This window comes from Saccopteryx leptura, chromosome 3 (genome assembly GCF_036850995.1).
Source record: "Saccopteryx leptura isolate mSacLep1 chromosome 3, mSacLep1_pri_phased_curated, whole genome shotgun sequence".
NCBI classification, from domain to species: domain Eukaryota; kingdom Metazoa; phylum Chordata; class Mammalia; order Chiroptera; family Emballonuridae; genus Saccopteryx; species Saccopteryx leptura.
In genome coordinates this window covers 167,261,545-167,278,892 of record NC_089505.1, presented here as the reverse complement: position 1 = coordinate 167,278,892, position 17,348 = coordinate 167,261,545, and the positions used below count along the sequence as shown (strand labels likewise).

Here is a 17,348-nt window from a genome sequence, read left to right as displayed (position 1 = left end):
TATATGCTGTTTTGCTAAGAATCCCATCATTTAACACATGACCAGGTCACAACTTCACCTCTTATATTCAACCCATACTATTCAATCACAAAACCTGAGTAATTTTTCTTTCAGACACCTCTTGAATTTGTCTGTTCCCCTCCACCTTCATTCTTTTTTATTCATGTCCTACATATATCCTACAGTCCTACATAGATCCCCTCCTGTTGTAGCTCTTACAGTGGGTATCATTATTTAATATTTAATGTTACTTTTCACACTAAATTGAAGTGTAGAAGGCATTTTTACAATTCTTCCATGTAGGCCTTATTGTTTTGAGCCTGGAAGTTTTGATTCCATGTATCTTAATACAAATGCATTACTGAAAACTATACAAACATTGATATACTTATTTTTTTAAGTGAGTGGAGGGGAGATGGGGAAACAAGACTCCTGCATGGTCCAGAACTGGGATCCACCTGGCAACCCTCATCTGGGGCTGATGCTCGAATCAACCAAGCTATACTCAGTGCCTGGGGCTAATACTTCACCCAATCGGGCCACTGGTTGCAAGAGGAAAAGACAGAGAGAAGGAGAGGAAGAGAAGCAGATGGTTGCTTCTCATGTGTATACTGACTAGGACTTCCACATACTGGGCCGACACTCTATCCACTGAACCAACTGGCCAGGGCCATTGATATACTTTTAAAAAGTATTCAGAATGACTCTAACTTCACTAAGCCCATTTCACCCTGGCCAATTATATTCATATGCATTGTTGTTGGAAAAAAAGTATTTTCATTGGGATTAATTCTTAACATTGATATGGTCTCACTAAACAGCGATTCTACACTTAGTATTGTAGCTTGGGGAGTTAGAAAAAGTTCCAGCATTTGTTTGGCTTGTTGGTTGAAACGAGACCAAAAGGTGACCCACAGTGAGTGAACTGAAAATGCTGGACATGCCTTGGTCTAATAGATAAGGAAAAACTGGTGACAGAAATTTGTATGTATATAGTTCTCTCTGAATGGGCTGAGAACGTGAAGAAATTTTGGTTCCATGTGAATGGCTCATCAAAGGGTAAGCTCAGTATAGAAGGATTTTAAAATCAGCTGGATAAGATGACCCATTCTGTGGATACCAGCCAGCCTTCTTCCCAGCCACCTCTGTCATTGCCCAATAACAGACTTATGAACAAAGTGGCCATGGTGACAGAGGTGGAGATTATGCATGGGCTCAATAACATGGACTTCCATTCGCTGAGGCTATGGCCACTGCTGAGCATCCCAATCAGTCAGTTAGCAGAGACCAACACAGAGTCCCTGATAATATACACCATTCCCTGGGGTGACCAGCCAGGTACCTGGTGGCAGGTTGATTACACTAGACAGCTTCTATCATGGAAAGGGTAGCATTTTGTTCTTACTGGAAAAGACACTCTGGATATGGATTTGCATTTCTTATGTGCAATGCTTCTGTCAAAACTACCATCTATAGACTTACAAAATGCCTTATCCATGCATGGTACTGCACACAGCATTGCTTCTAATTGAGGAACTCATGTCAAAGCAAAAGAAGTGCAACAACGGGCCTATGCTCACATAATTTACTAGTCTTACCATCTTCCCTAACATCCTGAAGCAGATGGGTTGACAGCACAGTGGAATGGCCTTTTGAAGGCTCAGTAACAGCGCCAGCTAGGTAGCAATACTTCACAGGGCTGGAGCAAGGTTCTCCAGAAGTATGAATATACTTTGAATCAGCATCTAATATGTGGTGCTATTTCTTCCATAATAAGCATTCACAGATACAGGAATCAAGAAGTGGAAATATATATTAGTAGTGATACCACTCACCATTGCCCCTAGTGACTCACTAGCAAAGTATTTACTTTGAGACTTTATACTCTGTTGATCTAGAGAGTTTAGTTGAGAGGGAGGAATGCTTCCACCAAGCAACACAACAATAATTTCACTAAACCAAAAGTGAAAACTCATCTGGGCACTTTGGGGTCCTTATGCCTCTGGAGCAACAGGCAAAGAAGGGAGTTATAGTGCTGGCTAGAGTGACTGATCCTGACTGCCAAGGAGACACTGGCCTACTATTCCACAGTAGAGATTAGGAAGAGTTTGTCTGGAGTATAATAATTCCTTTAGGGCCGTGATGGCGAACCTATGACACGCGTGTCAGCACTGACACGCATAGCCACTTTCAATGACACATGGCCGCATGCGGCCGCATACCAGAGAAGTATGGGGCCACATGCCAAGAAGGACGTTTCATCCTCGGCGCCTGCACAGCCAGGTGCAGTAGCCGAGGATAAAACATTTGCTGTTTGTAGACACTCTGTGCCGGAGGTCTGTAGGCCAAAACAACAGAACTCCAGCACAGAGAGTCTAGTTCTGGGACTTCTGGTTAGGCCGTTAGGGGATCTTTGACCTCACTTCCGGCCGGCCAAGCAGGGAGCAGCGGAATGCCGTGGGGGATGCATCTCTGGGGGCCCTGTGATCGCCATTATCAGCAACCACATAACCACAGCAACCATCATCCAATCTACTGTTCTAGGGTGTCGTGGATTTCTAATTGACCATCATTACTGAGATAAGTGAGGGGAAGGCTGGGAGAGGCGAGGGCCTGTGCTATGGGTGCCATTTCCCGCCATTAGAAATAGCAGCAGCCATCTTAATTTACATAAGATGCAACTTGCAGAACTTCAAGACAGCATCTGGGCTCAGGTGTTTGTCGACTTGAGGTCAAAGAATCTGGAAAGGTGCCGCTTGGAGAATCAAGAGGAGTGCCACTATGAACAGGAAATGTGGAGTGCCTGGAACCGATTACCAGACACTTTCAGCACCCTGAAAAATATAGCAATGGCTTTACTCACAATTTTTCCCTCTACGTACTTTTGTGAGACCTTATTCTCAGCGTTAAGTAATATCAAAACCAACAAAAGAAACAGATTGACAGATGAAGTTAGTAGCGCTTGCTTGGGCTTGAAGTGTACAAAATACCAACCTTCAATTGAAGATTTAGCCAATGAAATTCAGCAACAAAAAAGTCACTAATAGGCAGGTTAGTTAAAGAATTCCCCTTCCCCCTCACTTATCTTAGTTCACGGCACCCCATACAAGTTAAATAATATCAAGATCAACAAAAGAAACAGACTGACAGATAAACAAAGAAGTCACTAAGCAGGTAAGTTAAATAATTAGTATTTGGTTTATTAAATACAGTTATATATTACAATTATACATTTTTTGTTATTTAAACTATAAATATCACAAAATTATAGGTTTTGACACACCACCCAAGTTATGCTTGATTTTATGATGAATTTTGACATACCAAGCTCAAAAGATTGCCCATCACTGCTTTAGGATGGCTCTCAGTATTATCATGCTTGTGGTCGAGGTCAACAAAAAATTACAACAACCCAATATAGGAAGGATTACTGAGGGCCTAGACCAGGGGTCCCCAAACTACGGCCTGCAGGCCGCATGCAGCCCCCTGAGGTCATTTATCTGGTCCCCGCAGCACTTCCGGAAGGAGCACCTCTTTCATTGGTGGTCAGTGAGAAGAGCATAGTTCCCATTGAAATACTGGTCAGTTTGTTGATTTAAATGTACTTGTTCTTTATTTTAAATATTGTATTTGTTCCCGTTTTGTTTTTTTTACTTTAAAATAAGATATGTGCAGTGTGCATAGGGATTTGTTCATAGTTTTTTTTATAGTCTGGCCCTCCAACAGTCTGAGGGACAGTGAACTGGCCCCCTGTGTAAAAAGTTTGGGGACCCCTGGCCTAGATTCTCCAGAAATAAAGGTTTGGGTCACCCCACAGGGTAAAGAATCATGACCAGCTGAGGTACCTGTTGAAGGCAAAGGAAATACAGAGTAGAAGAAGGTAGTCAGTCATCAATACTAGCTACTACTACGTGAACTGTTACAGAAACAAGGATGGTAATTGTCATGAATAGTTTCTTTTAATTTTGCTGTAAATACATTTGTATATCTATATCTATCTATCTATCAACTATCTATCATCTATCTTCTTTTCTTTTTTTAATTGGAAATCTAGTGTTTATTTATTTATATTTTTATTTTTTTTTTAAATTTTATTTATTCCTTTTAGAGAAGAGAGAGAGAGAGAAGGGGGGAGGAGCAGGAAGCATCAACTCCCATATGTGCCTTGACCGGGAAAGCCCAGGGTTTTGAACCGGCAACCTCAGCATTCCAGGTCGACGCTTTTATCCACTGCGCCACCACAGGTCAGGCTGTCTATCTTCTTTCCTCTTATTCCCTTGTATAAGATGCATTAACTTCAGTACTATTAATATATAAGTATTGTTAATTTTATGACATAGTATTTAAGTTACAGGATATTGAGAAGAGAAAATATCACTCGAGGTCTTTAACTTCTCTTCGGAGGAAGGCATAAGCATTTTTGGTTGTGTGTAAGATAACTGTATCACATTAGGCAGAATCATGGCCTTGTTACACTTATTGTCTCATAGGGAGGCTTAAGTATGGTTTAAGGAGATCACATGGGTACCAAGTTGAAAAGGGCTGAACTTCTAATGGTTAATTGTATGTCAACTTGACTAGGCCATGGGGAGCCAGGATTAAACATTACTTCTGGGTGTGTCTCTGAGGGTGTTTCCAGATGACTCAGCAGATTGCCCTCCCCAGTGTGAGTGGGCAGCATCCAATTAGTTAAGGGCCTAAAGAGAACAAAAAGAGGAGGAAGGTAAAATTCAATTCCTTTCTGCCTGCTTGAGTTGGGACATCGGGCTCCTCCTGCCCTTCCTGCCCTTGGAGTAGGATTTATACCACTGGCTTTCCTGGTTCTCAGGACTCAGACAGGAATTATACCACTGTTTTTCCTACGTCTCTGGGCTGCAAACGGCTGTGTGACTTCTCAGCCTTCATAATGGCATGAGCCAATTCCTCACAATAAATCTCCATGTGTGTGTATTTGTATCCTATTGCTTCTGTTCCTCTGGTGAACCCTAATACAACATAAATATAAATTTTACAAATAAGATTAAATGTATTAATTAGAGGTTTTATTGTTGTTTGTTTTTTTTTTTTTGGTCCATTTCAAATTTGACCCACTGGTGCTTCAGAAATTAAATTCTCTTTTTTTGGTCATTATTTCTACCATTTAAAATTTTCCCTATTGAAACCTTTGCAGATCTAAATTTTGTCAGGAAAGTGATACTTATGATACTTCTGTCAATGTTTAGTCTAAATTAAAATTTTTTACCTTATCTGTTTTAGTTCTTTGTAAGTTTTGGCTTTTTATTACTAGCAGTCTATGCCATTGGCCAAGCAAGCTGGTAGAATCATAATAATGGAATAATGTTAATACTAATCCTAATAACAGCTACCACTGATTGAGTATTCATTATGTACCAGGCATTGTTCTAGAGAATAACAACCCACTTGAGTCTCAACAACCCTCTCATAAACATAGGATGAACTGTAGCACAGAGAGGTTAAGGAACTTATCCAAGGACACACAGTGAGTGGCAGGATTGGCATCAAAGTAGTCATGTTAAAAGAGGCTGCGGTGGACTATAAACTACTTGTTCTTTTTCCCCCACAGAGGAAAAAAGTATAATTTATAAGACAGGTTTTAAAGTTTATCATGATAATGACAATGATGACAGCAGCTAATAATTGAGCGAGCACTTATTATGTGCCACACAAATGCTAAGTGCTTTGTATTGTCACTTATCCTTCACTACTTCATTTTTTTATACTTCATTATTTATTAAAGTACAGCTAACATACAATATTGTATTAGTTTTGGTGTACAACATAGTGATTTGACATTTATAAACCTTACAATGTGATTACCATAATAAGTCTAGTAACCATATGGAACCATACAAAATTATTATAATAAAGTCACATTACAGCCCTGTGACTTTACTAATAAGGTAACTAAAAAGATAGCAAGGTCAAATAGCAATCATCAGTTCCATAAATAGGGACTACAAAGTACAGAACCTATGTTCTTAGCCTTTAAGCCATATAAGAATTGAAATAATATAAGGTGGGGCAAAAGTAGGCTCAGAGTTGTGAGTACGTGACACACAGAGTTTATTCTTGTATTATTATTTATTATTTTCCATACAAACAACTGTAAACCTACTTTTGTCCCACCTTGTTTTAAAGAGAGTGGTATATTGTTTTTATATGTACTGTTCTAAGAACGGTATAACATTTAAAATCTAAGCATCTAAAAAAAATTAGACATCTCACGTAATGTATTTATAATAAGAAATTCTTAGAAGAGTATATTTATTTTCAAATTAGTAATCTGGACAAATATACAATTTGTTTTACCAAGACAACTGCCACAATTTTGATCACTAATAAGTCAGCAAGCAGCCATTCATTTAAAAGTCTACAAATAATGAGTGACTTCACTACACTTACATCAAGTTCACTTTTGTCAATGAATCTCTTAATGTTCCTGTAATTCCAGCAATCCTGTGCTAATGAAATTGACAGGAAAAAACATTTTAGTAGGTGGAGTGTCTCTTTTCAATCCCATATGCTTTTCTGGTGTTGCAAAAAATTACAAAGGTAAAGATAAGATGGAAAGCCCTTAGTAATTTTTCCTGCTTGTGTCTTGAGTAAAACAAAAGAATAAATTTTCATATTCAATGTTTGAAGGATATTTGAGTGATACAGTGAGCTGCAAATATTTGTATTTAAAGAAGCTTCTTGTATTATTAAGTAAAAAACATTCAAATTGAAAAAAAAATTGTCCATACAGATGTATCAAATAGTGTCTAACTTTAATTATATATTAAGCAACAAGTTTAAGACCTGACAATTGTATGTCTTCTTCAGGAACTCACACATTTACTGGAACCCTGTAATCTTCTTTTTTGTGTCATTTATCACAACACCAATTAAATAATTGTGCAAATAATTTTTTAAATGTCTATTTGTATATACATTATACCAGCAATGCCAGGGATAGTCTGACTGATTTACCACTGCACTGCCAGAACTACACTGTGCTTTTCATTGTAGGTGAGCCAGGAGTATTTATTAAATAAATTAGTCAATTCTTGGTTTAAAAAACACCACCAACAAAACCCCTCTATTGCACACTTTATATTAAAAATGCAGAGTGGGAATTGAACGGTGCAAAAATAACCTATAATCCACTTGTTTCAACAATTAAATTTATAAGAGAGTGAACATATGGTACATTTCTACTGTCAAACCTCAAGCATTTGAAAAAAACTACTATTACACAAGGCAAATAGTCCAGAATAGGATCTATACCACAGGACAAAATTACAAGAGAAAAAGAAAATGAAAAGTTGTATCTTACTCTCCCTCTCTGCATATGACCCCCAAGTAATGCTTGTAATCCTATTACATGCTCCAAAGAGTCTTTTTAAAAAAATTCCAAACAATATGAATGTACTATTTAAATATGTGTCACACTGAATTTTTTTAAATTGGCACATCATCTTTAAATGATTTCTTCCCAATATCTGAAAAATTACATACATACTTTAGGATGAAAGTTCATCTCTGGTTATTTACATACTCTTAACTCTAAGATTTGTTTTAATGCTGAAAAAAATGATGAAATAATTACTACCATTATAGTGAACCCACATTTATTATTTAAGTTAAAAAGAAAAGGTGACTATGTATAAATGTAAAACATTTAATCTTAGACTAAGCTCAAAATTACTTTTTGAATAAAACCTCTGTCCAGATTTATAGGCATATAAACAGCATAAGAGTTTATCAAATTCTTAGGTTGTAAAGTCATCACTATATTTTGAAGATTTTAGAAAGACATATCAATTTACCAGTAATTACAAATTAAATGACTTTTTCTTGAAATGTCACTAAAGCTAAACAGTGTTATAACACAGGAAGAGATGTTAAACACTAACTTCAGTATTTATAAAGAAAAACAAAGTCGCTAGGTAAATCAGGCGTAGGGCAATTCCTAAATGCTGCTGAACAAACACATTTCCTAAAATAAATTATCTGGAGATTTCACAACTTCCACTGAAAACCAGGTGGTTTTTAGTTTAGTAAAGTTTATTTATGAGTTTAATCTAAGTAAGAGTAGTATTTATTTCTCATATCAAATCCTTGGTTTTTAAAAGTATCTCATAATTTCTTCACATTTTCTTCTAGAATTATAAGAAACAAAAGGAAGGTCAGAAGATATCTTGCCTACCTTTCCAAGTATTTCCTAGTATGAAGGTCCCAAGAACTTCAAAAGGCAATCATTCCACTATTAGGCAACTTTAACTGTTACAATCCTTCTTCATGCCGATCTTAGCCAACAACTGCTAGACAAAACTATTTATTCAGGGTACCTTAATAATAATTAGTCATGTGTAGGCAAAAAGCTTTTTAAATTGATCGTGTTCAAGACTCTAAAAGACTGTTGATCTCAGGAAAAACTATCCAACATAAAATATTCAAAAAGGACAAAGTCAGAAGAGGCAATTGTATAAAATATTATTGGATCATTTATTGTATCATTCATTGGTATAGGTTCCTTGGAAAAACCAACATGGAACACAAAACAAATACTTAAAGGGACAGTTTAATCTTAATGCTTGGTTTTATCTTATGCTTAATTTAATATTTAAAATTTAATAATTAAGTTAGCATTTAATGTGTGTATATATATATATATACTTATTTAGTGTATGTATATACTTAACATATACAAAATTTATTACATACTAAATTTGATAAGAAATTAGTAATTTTTGAAAACCAACAATATCAGGTTCAAATTATCAAGAGCCAGCATAAAATAAAATCAATTCTCTGTTAAAAACAACAATTCAAAAACTGTAGAGCAGAAATCCTTTTTAAAAAACATCAACACCTAAACTTAATTAAAAATAAAATTTACCTTTTAAAAACTGGTTTGGAGGCCCTGGCCAGTTGGCTCAGTGATAAGAGCGTCAGCCTGGCGTGCAGGAGTCCCGGGTTCAATTCCCAGCCAGGGCATACAGGCGAAGCGCCCATCTGCTTCTCCACCCCTCCCCCTCTCCTTCCTCTCTGTCTCTCTCTTCCCCTCCCACAGCCAAGGCTCCATTGGAGCAAAGTTGGCTCGGGCGCTGAGGATGGCTCTGTGGCCTCTGCCTTCAGGCGCTAGAGTGGCTCTGGTCGCAACAGAGTGATGCCCCAGATGGGCAGAGCATCGCCCCCTGGTGGGCATGCTGGGTGGATCTTGGTTGGGCGCATGCGGGAGTCTGTCTGACTGCCTCCCCATTTCCAACTTCAGAAAAATACAAAAAAAAAAACAAAACTGGTTTGGGAAAGTTTGATCTATTATTGTAAAAAAAACTATCAAAACCATTAAAGTTATATAAAACATTAATCAAACAAAAAGTCTATGAGTCTGGAGTGATACTCTATGGTGAGTAAATAAAAGAGAGATGAAAGGGGATAAAAAAGAAAGGTATCTTTATAGAGGAACATAAGTTACTAAGTGTAGAACGAATGAAAAAATGTGAAAATCATTATTTTGGAAACCCAATCAGTGGTTGCTAAAACCATCAAGTAAAAGGTCAATGAATAGAGAACAAGATATTTATTTGGTACAAAAGTATTTCCCAACAGATTACTTAAGACTTGCAAAGAAGAAACCATACCTTTACAAGGTAAAGAGTCTGTGGTAACTAAAGTTAGCATGGTTATCAAACTCAACATTTCTACATAGTAAGAACAACTTATATTACATACTTCCTGATTTAAAGCAAAATAAAGTTCATAACATCATCTATCATCTAAATGTTAAAAATGTTTAACTGAATCTAATTTACCATAAATATGACATCATGAGAAAGGAATCAGACAAATTCTGAATAGGAGACAACTTGACTACACCTGTAAAAAGTCAACACCATCTCTGACATTGGTTATTTCTCCTCTCTCTAGTCAGTCTGGACTGAGGTTTATCACCTTTACTGGTCATTTCAAAAGAACAGCTTATTTCAGGGATTTTCTCTATTTTTGTTTTGTACTGTTTTAATTTTACTTGTTTCTACTCCTTTTATCACTGCTTCCTTCTACTTGGTTTAGGTTGAATTTGCTCTTATATATCTAGTTTCTTCAGGTATAAGTTTAGATCATTGGTTTGAAACTTAATGTCATTTCCTAATATAGCATTCAATGCTATAAATTTTCTACCAAGTACTCCTTTAGGTGGATCTCACAAATTTTGATAAAATTTTGTCTTCCTTTTATATACATTCTAATTTCCTCTGAAATTTTCTCTTTGATAATAGGTGGAAACATACTGTTTAATTTTCAAATATTTTGGGATTCTCCAGGTACATATTAATTTCTAACTGAATGCTGTTAGAATCAAAGAAGATATTCTGTATATTCTTCAATTATTTTAAATTTGTTAAAGTTTATTTTGTGGTCCAGAACACATTCTATTTTTGTAAACGTTCCATTTGTGCTTAAAAAGACTATGTATTCTGCAAAATATGCATTCTGTTAAAGTGTTACATAAAACTGATCAGGTCAAGTTGGTTGATAATGCTGTCTAGGTCTTCTATATCCATACTATTTTCCCACCTACTTGTTTCGTCAGTTACTGAGAGAGGGTATTGAAGACTCCAGCTATAACTGTGGATCTGTCCACTTCACCTTTCAGTTCTGTTCGTTCAGATTCATGATCCTCTATTAGGAGGATACATATGTTTGGAGACATATATTCCTAAATACAGACAATCCTAAATGAGAATGTTATGATTTCTTGGTGAACTAACCCTATTACTATCACCAAATGTCCCTCTTTATTCCTGGAACTATCCCTTGTTTTGAAGTCTACTTTATCTGGTAATACAGAAACTTCAGCTTTCTAGTGTTTCCATGGTATATCTTTTTCATCTTTCTACATTTTTCCTCCCAGTGAAATTAGTACATTGTGTCCAACAGTTAAAGGCAGACCACCTCGCCTGACCAGGCGGTGGCGCAGTGGATAGAGCGTCGGACTGGGATGAGGACGATCCAGGTTCGAGACCCCGGGGTTGCCAGCTGGAGCGTGGGCTCATCTGGCTTGAGCAAAAAGCTCACCAGCTTGGACCCAAGGCCACTGGCTCAAGCAAGGGGTTACTCGGTCTGCTGAAGGCCCGCGGTCATGGCACATGTGAGAAAGCAATCAATGAACAACTACAGTGTCTCAACGAAAAACTGATGATTGATGCTTCTCATCTCTCTCCGTTCCTGTCTGTCTTTCCCTATCTATCCCTCTATCTGACTCTCTCTGTCCCTGTAAAAAATAAAAAAATAAAAAAAAATTAAAAAAAAAAGGCAGACCACCTTGATCTTTCTTCACTCTTGGAAATTCACTGGGTGGGTGGGGGGGGGCGGTGCAGAGAATCACCCTCATTAGCTATCATGCTATCTATATTCCTAATATTCATATAACAATTTACTTGGCCTCTGTTACTCCTTTTATAACTGAGACCACTTCAGATTCACTCAGATTCTGTGAACAACCTTATTCCTAGGTAGAGGAACATAAAAAAAACCTCACACCTGCTTTACTCTGGCACATTAATAGAGCTAGCCTATCCAAACATCACATCCTCCCAATCGTGTTAAATTGTAGCTGTCGGTAATATCGCCTCATATTCAACACCTGGCCCAAGGTGCTCTGCCATTTGTCCACTAATCTCCTGATATTTCAAATTCTTGTTTCTTTTATATCTTAATTCTCTTGCCTTTTGAGCTATAGTTCGTATAGCTCAGAGGTAGTCTGGGCTTTTTATACCTTTTTATACCTACTGCCCACTTTTGTATCTCTGTTAGCAGTAAAATTTTCTAACTTCCCACTGGTTCCACAGTAATGGTGATTTATAAAGTAGGGAAGTAACTTTACTTTATAAAATTTATAAAGCAGTTACAGCAAGTTAAAGCATATAATAATAATTACTTACCAAGTACTTTATGTCAGATTTTCACTAAGTTTGGCAGAATAAATCTTTATAAAACAACTTACTACAGTTAAATCTATCTTTTCATTTATACTTTGGTTGATCCGCTACCACCCACCATGAAAGCTGGAACGCCCATTAGTGGGCAGTAGGGAACAGGTTGACCACCACTGGTCTAGTCCATTGGTCTGACAACTTGCTTTGTCACTTCTCCAGCTGCCACCACTGACCTTTGCTTTTCTTTGCATTCTTCCTTTAGTCTAAATGCAAACTACAACTCTAATTAAGACATGTCTAATCCCAGCTCCTAATCCTCTCAGGCTCCTCACATAAACTAGCTTACTCTGGTCCTACCCTGACCTTTACAAATGGGATCTAGCACTGGGATGTTTTTATGTTCTCTCTTCTGCTGTATCCCTCAAACTAAATTTGTTGTTTCCTTGGGCCTTAAACCATCATTTCTTTAGTCTTTTTTTTTTTTTCCTTTAAGCAATTTATTGAGGCAAAATTTATGAGGCACATAACCATTTTAAAGTGAACAACAACTCAGGGGCATTTAGAATATTCAGAATGTTGGCAACCACCAATTCTATCTAGTTCTAAAACATTTCCATCAGTTCAAAGTAAGATCACCTATTAAGCAGTTCCTTGCTTTTTCCCCACCCACACTCTTGGCAACCATCAATCCGCCTTCTGTCTCAATGAATTATCTATTCTAGGTACTTCATATAAATGGAATCACACAATCTGTGATCTTTTGGTCTTTTGTGTCTGGCTTTTTTCATTTAAGGTTTTGGGGGTTCATTCATATTAGAGTATGTATCAGTACTTCTTTTGGCTGAATGATATTTCATCACACACACACACACACACACACACACACACACACACACCCCACAATAATTTTATCCATTCTTCCACTGGTGGACTTTTGGACTGTGTCCATGCTTTTGCAAATAATGTTGCTACAAATGTGTTGCTACATACTTGTTTGAATATCAATTTTCCATTCTTTTGGGTATACATCTAGGAGATGAATTATGGGACATATGGCAACTCTATGTAGGTCATATGATAACTTTATGTTTAACTTTTTTTTTTTTTTTCTTTTACAGAGACAGAGAGAGTCAGAGACGGTTAGACAGGGACAGACAGACAGGAACAAAGAGAGATGAGAAGCATCAATCATCAGTTGTTCACTGCGACCTTAGTTGTTCATTGATTGCTTTCTCATATGTGCCTTGACTGTGGGCCTTCAGCAGACCGAGTAACCCCTTGCTCAAGCCAGAGACCTTGGGTGCAAGCTGGTGAGCTTTGCTCAAACCAGATGAGCCTGTGCTCAAGCTGGTGACCTCAGGGTCTCGAATCTGGGTCCTCTGCATCCCAGTCTGACACTCTATCCATTGCGCCACCGTCTGGTCAGGCATGTTTAAATTTTTGAGAAACCGCAAAACTGTTTTCCATAGCAGCTGCCCCTTTTATATTTCCACTAACAACATACAAGTGTTCCAATTTCTCCATCAACTAGCCAACACTTGTTATTTTCACTTTTTTTTATTAGAGCCATCTCAGTGAACATGAATTGGCACCTCATTGTGATTTTGATATGCATTTCCCCAAAGACTAAATATGCTGTCTTCATATGCTTGTTGTCCGCTTATATATCTTCTTTGGTGAAAGGTGAATTTAAGTCCTTTACTTATTTTTAAACTAGGTTGTTTGTCCTTTTGTTGAGTTGTAAGAGTTCATTATATATTCTGAATGCTAAATCCTTTTCAAATACATGATTTGTAAATATTTCTACCATCCTGTAGCCTGCCTTTTCATTTACTGGATAATATCTTTTGATGTCAAAAGGTTTAAATTTTGATGATGTTCAATTTAACTGTTTTCTTTTTCTTTTGTTGCTCACCCACATCTCAGAACCCATTGCCAACTCCAGGGTAATAAAGATTTATCCCCATATGTTCTTCTAAGAGTTTTTTTTGTTTTTGTTTTGAGTTAAAGCTATAAAATCTCTATTTAGATCATTGCTCACGTTGAGTTAATTTTCGTATATAGTGTCTTGTAGGGGTACAAGTTCATTCTTTTGCATGGGGCTATCTATTATAGTTTCCCCAGCACAATTTGTTGGAGAATATTCTTTCCTCATCAAGTGGTCTTGGCACTTTTGTCAAAAATCAATTAGCCACAGATGTATAGGTTTATTCCTGGACTCTCAATTCCTATTCTATATGTCTATTCTATTCTATATGTCTGAATACATGGATCATATATAACACTAGCAATATGTATATGTCTATCCTCATGTTAGTATCACAGTTTGATTACTCTATCTTTGTAATAAGTTTTCAAATGAGGAAAATGTGAGTCCTTCAACTCTGTTCTTTTTCAAGACTATATTCAGCTCTTCCAGCAAGTTCATGAGTCTTGCAGCCATGTCTTACTCCACTGATAATTACGAGTCGGAGGCTGCATACAATGTTTATGCTTACCCAGGCAACTATGTTATGCACACAGGAGATTCAAAGCAGGATCTGGCTTAAGACCATCAGTATAAACAGTAGACCTATCAGGTGATCTCTAAAGTGATCAAAAACTTCATCTAATATTTCTACAAAACTATCTCAGATTTGATTGACCAGTAGGTGTATGAGCTGAGCTACAGGCAAGTTGTGTCTCCAGCAATGACACTGACTAGAAAGTATATGAGATCCAGGACATCTAATGAGAACAGCTGGACAAAGCTGACAGAAAGATTATTCAAGAATACATGTGGGCTGAGGCCAAAGCCATTGCTTCACAGACTGGCAACAATGCTCTTTTCCTGATTTTGTACAAATAATTATACCATAGGCATATATGAGCCAAAGTCAGTGGGAGGCCTTCCTTGAAGCAGAGGTTTGAATCCTATTACAACTACTGCAATCTCTTCAACTACATTCTTAAAGCTGATGGTACTTCGTCCCTTGAACAACCCAACCAGTGGCTCTGGGATATCACTGATGAGTTCATCCATCAGTTTTAGTCATTTAGTCAGTACTATTTGTTTATTTTATTTTATTTTTTTTATTTATTCATTTTAGAGAGGAGAGGGAGAGACAGAGAGAGAGAGAAGGGGGAGGAGCTGGAAGCATCAACTCCCATATGTGCCTTGACCAGGCAAGCCCAGGGTTTCGAACCGGCAACCTCAGCATTTCCAGGTCGACGCTTTATCCACTGCGCCACTACAGGTCAGGCCTAGTCAGTACTATTTGTAAGACTGCCAAGAAGTCGGAGGAGGAAATCAACTTCCTTCATTCTAATCCCCAAATCTGGAATGCTCGCAGTATCCTCCACTCTGTTAGATAAGTCCAACATCATCTGTCAGTTGGATATGTACACAAGTGGGGGTGACCTTGAAAGTTCGGCTGGGGAGCATGGACAGCACTCTCTCTATAAGATAATTGGGCACTTCAGCCTGGTGGGGCTTCTGCATCTGCACTCCCTGTTGGGGATTATCAGCAGGCCACCAAGGTGCTGGAGAATATTGAACTGAACAGGAAGAACATGTACTCCCATGTGCCCGAGTGCTAGGTCACCACATACTATTATGTTGGTTTTGCATATCTGATGGTGTGTCATCACTGGGATACCACCCAGGTCTTGGCCAACATCCTACTTTATATCCAGAGGACCAAGAGCATGTTCCAGAGGACCACATAAAAGTATGAGATGATTAACAAGTAGAATGAATATATGCATGCACTACCGGCCATCGTCCTCACCATGTACCCCATGAATTTTGGAGCATTCGCCTGCAGCTGCAGGATCAATACAGGAATAAGATGCTACACATGCAGAAAGGTGGCTCATAGGTCTACAAGGAACTTTTCAGCTATTCCTCCCGCAAATTCCTGTCTCCTGTAGCTACCAACTATGACAATGTGTACCCCAACTACCACAAGGAACCTTTCTTGCAGCAGCTGAAGGTATTTTCTGATGAAGTGCAGCAGCAGATTCAGCTCTCAACCATTTGCAGCTTCCCAAGCTCTACACCACTATGACTGTGGCCAAACTTGCTGGCTTCCTGACCTCACAGAGCAGGATTTCTGGATCCAGCTTCTTGCCTTCAAGCACAAAATGAAGAACCTGGTGTGGACCAGTGACATCTCTGCTCTTCATGGTGAATTTCAGTCGGCTGTTGAGGTTAAGTAAGGACATAATCCACATAGCAGACATCAAAGTCGCCAGTCACTGGGGACTTTTTCATAAGGCTGATTCACAAATTTGAGGAGCTCAAAAGAACCCTGAAGAAGATGGGACAGAGACCCTGTGTACATTCCACTCACATTAGTCAGGAATTTGTTTTGATGTCATTGCCAGTAGGTAGTATTTTTACCACTGTGAAGCCCTTACCTAGTTCAGCCATCAGCTTGTCAACTGAGATGAAGTTTATTTGAATCCAGGGCTGAAATGTTTTAAATAGATCTCAGTAAAGGATCTTTGGGGAAAAAATACTAGTTTCAATATTGAGGGCTCCTTGCAATTCCATGTGAATTTCAGGATCAGCTCTCCCAGTTCTGCAGAAGACCTGAATTTTGATAGGGTTCAGAATTGAATCTGTAGATCATAATGGGAAGTGCTGACATGTTAACAATACTAAGTCTTAAAATCCGTGAACATGGGGGGAAAAAATCCGTGAACATGGGATAGCTTTCCATTTATTTATATCTTTAATTTCTTTCATCAACAGATGAATGAGTAAATCAATAGATGAATGAATAAATAAGAATTCATAGTTTTTGGCATACAAGTCTTTCATCCTCTTATATTAATTCCTAGGTACTTTATTATTTCAGATGCTACTGTCAGTGGAACTGTTTTCTTAATTTCCTTTCCAATTATTCATTGCTACTACACCCACTTACTTTTAACCTAACAAAGTCTTTGCATATAGTGACTTTCTTATAGACAGGTCTTGTCTTATTAACCAATCTTTTAATTGGTATGTTTCAAATACTTGCATTTAATGTAATAATTGATATGGCTGAATTAAAACTTGCAACCTTACCAGTTCTCTGTGTGATTCATTTATTCATTCTTTTTTTTTACCTGATTAAACATTTTTGGTTTTTTATTTAGAAAATTAACTTTAACATGGTGACATTGACCAAGAAGAGTACACAGGTTTCAGGTGAACATCTATAGTATTTGAACTGCTGATTATGTTGTATATCCATCACCCAAAGTCAAATCATTTTCTGTCACTTTTTATTTATCCCTCTTTACACCTTTTCCCCTCTCTCCTTCCCCTCCCCCAAGACCCCTCCCCCATAGACACTTCACTTTTATATATGTCCATGAGTCTTAGTTTTATATCCCATCTATGTGTGAAATCATCTAGTTCTTAGTTTTTTCTGA

General features: G+C 37.6%; 1 protein-coding gene and 1 pseudogene across 5 annotated transcripts in view; one reads left to right on the top strand and one right to left on the bottom strand.

The window, feature by feature from the left end:
* The window catches only part of EVI5 (ecotropic viral integration site 5), a 260,068-nt gene that overhangs the window by 100,630 nt on the left and 142,090 nt on the right, over positions 1-17,348 (bottom strand). The gene's annotated exons all lie outside the window — the stretch shown is intronic.
* LOC136397302 (eukaryotic translation initiation factor 3 subunit L-like) lies at positions 9,567-16,387 on the top strand (annotated as a pseudogene).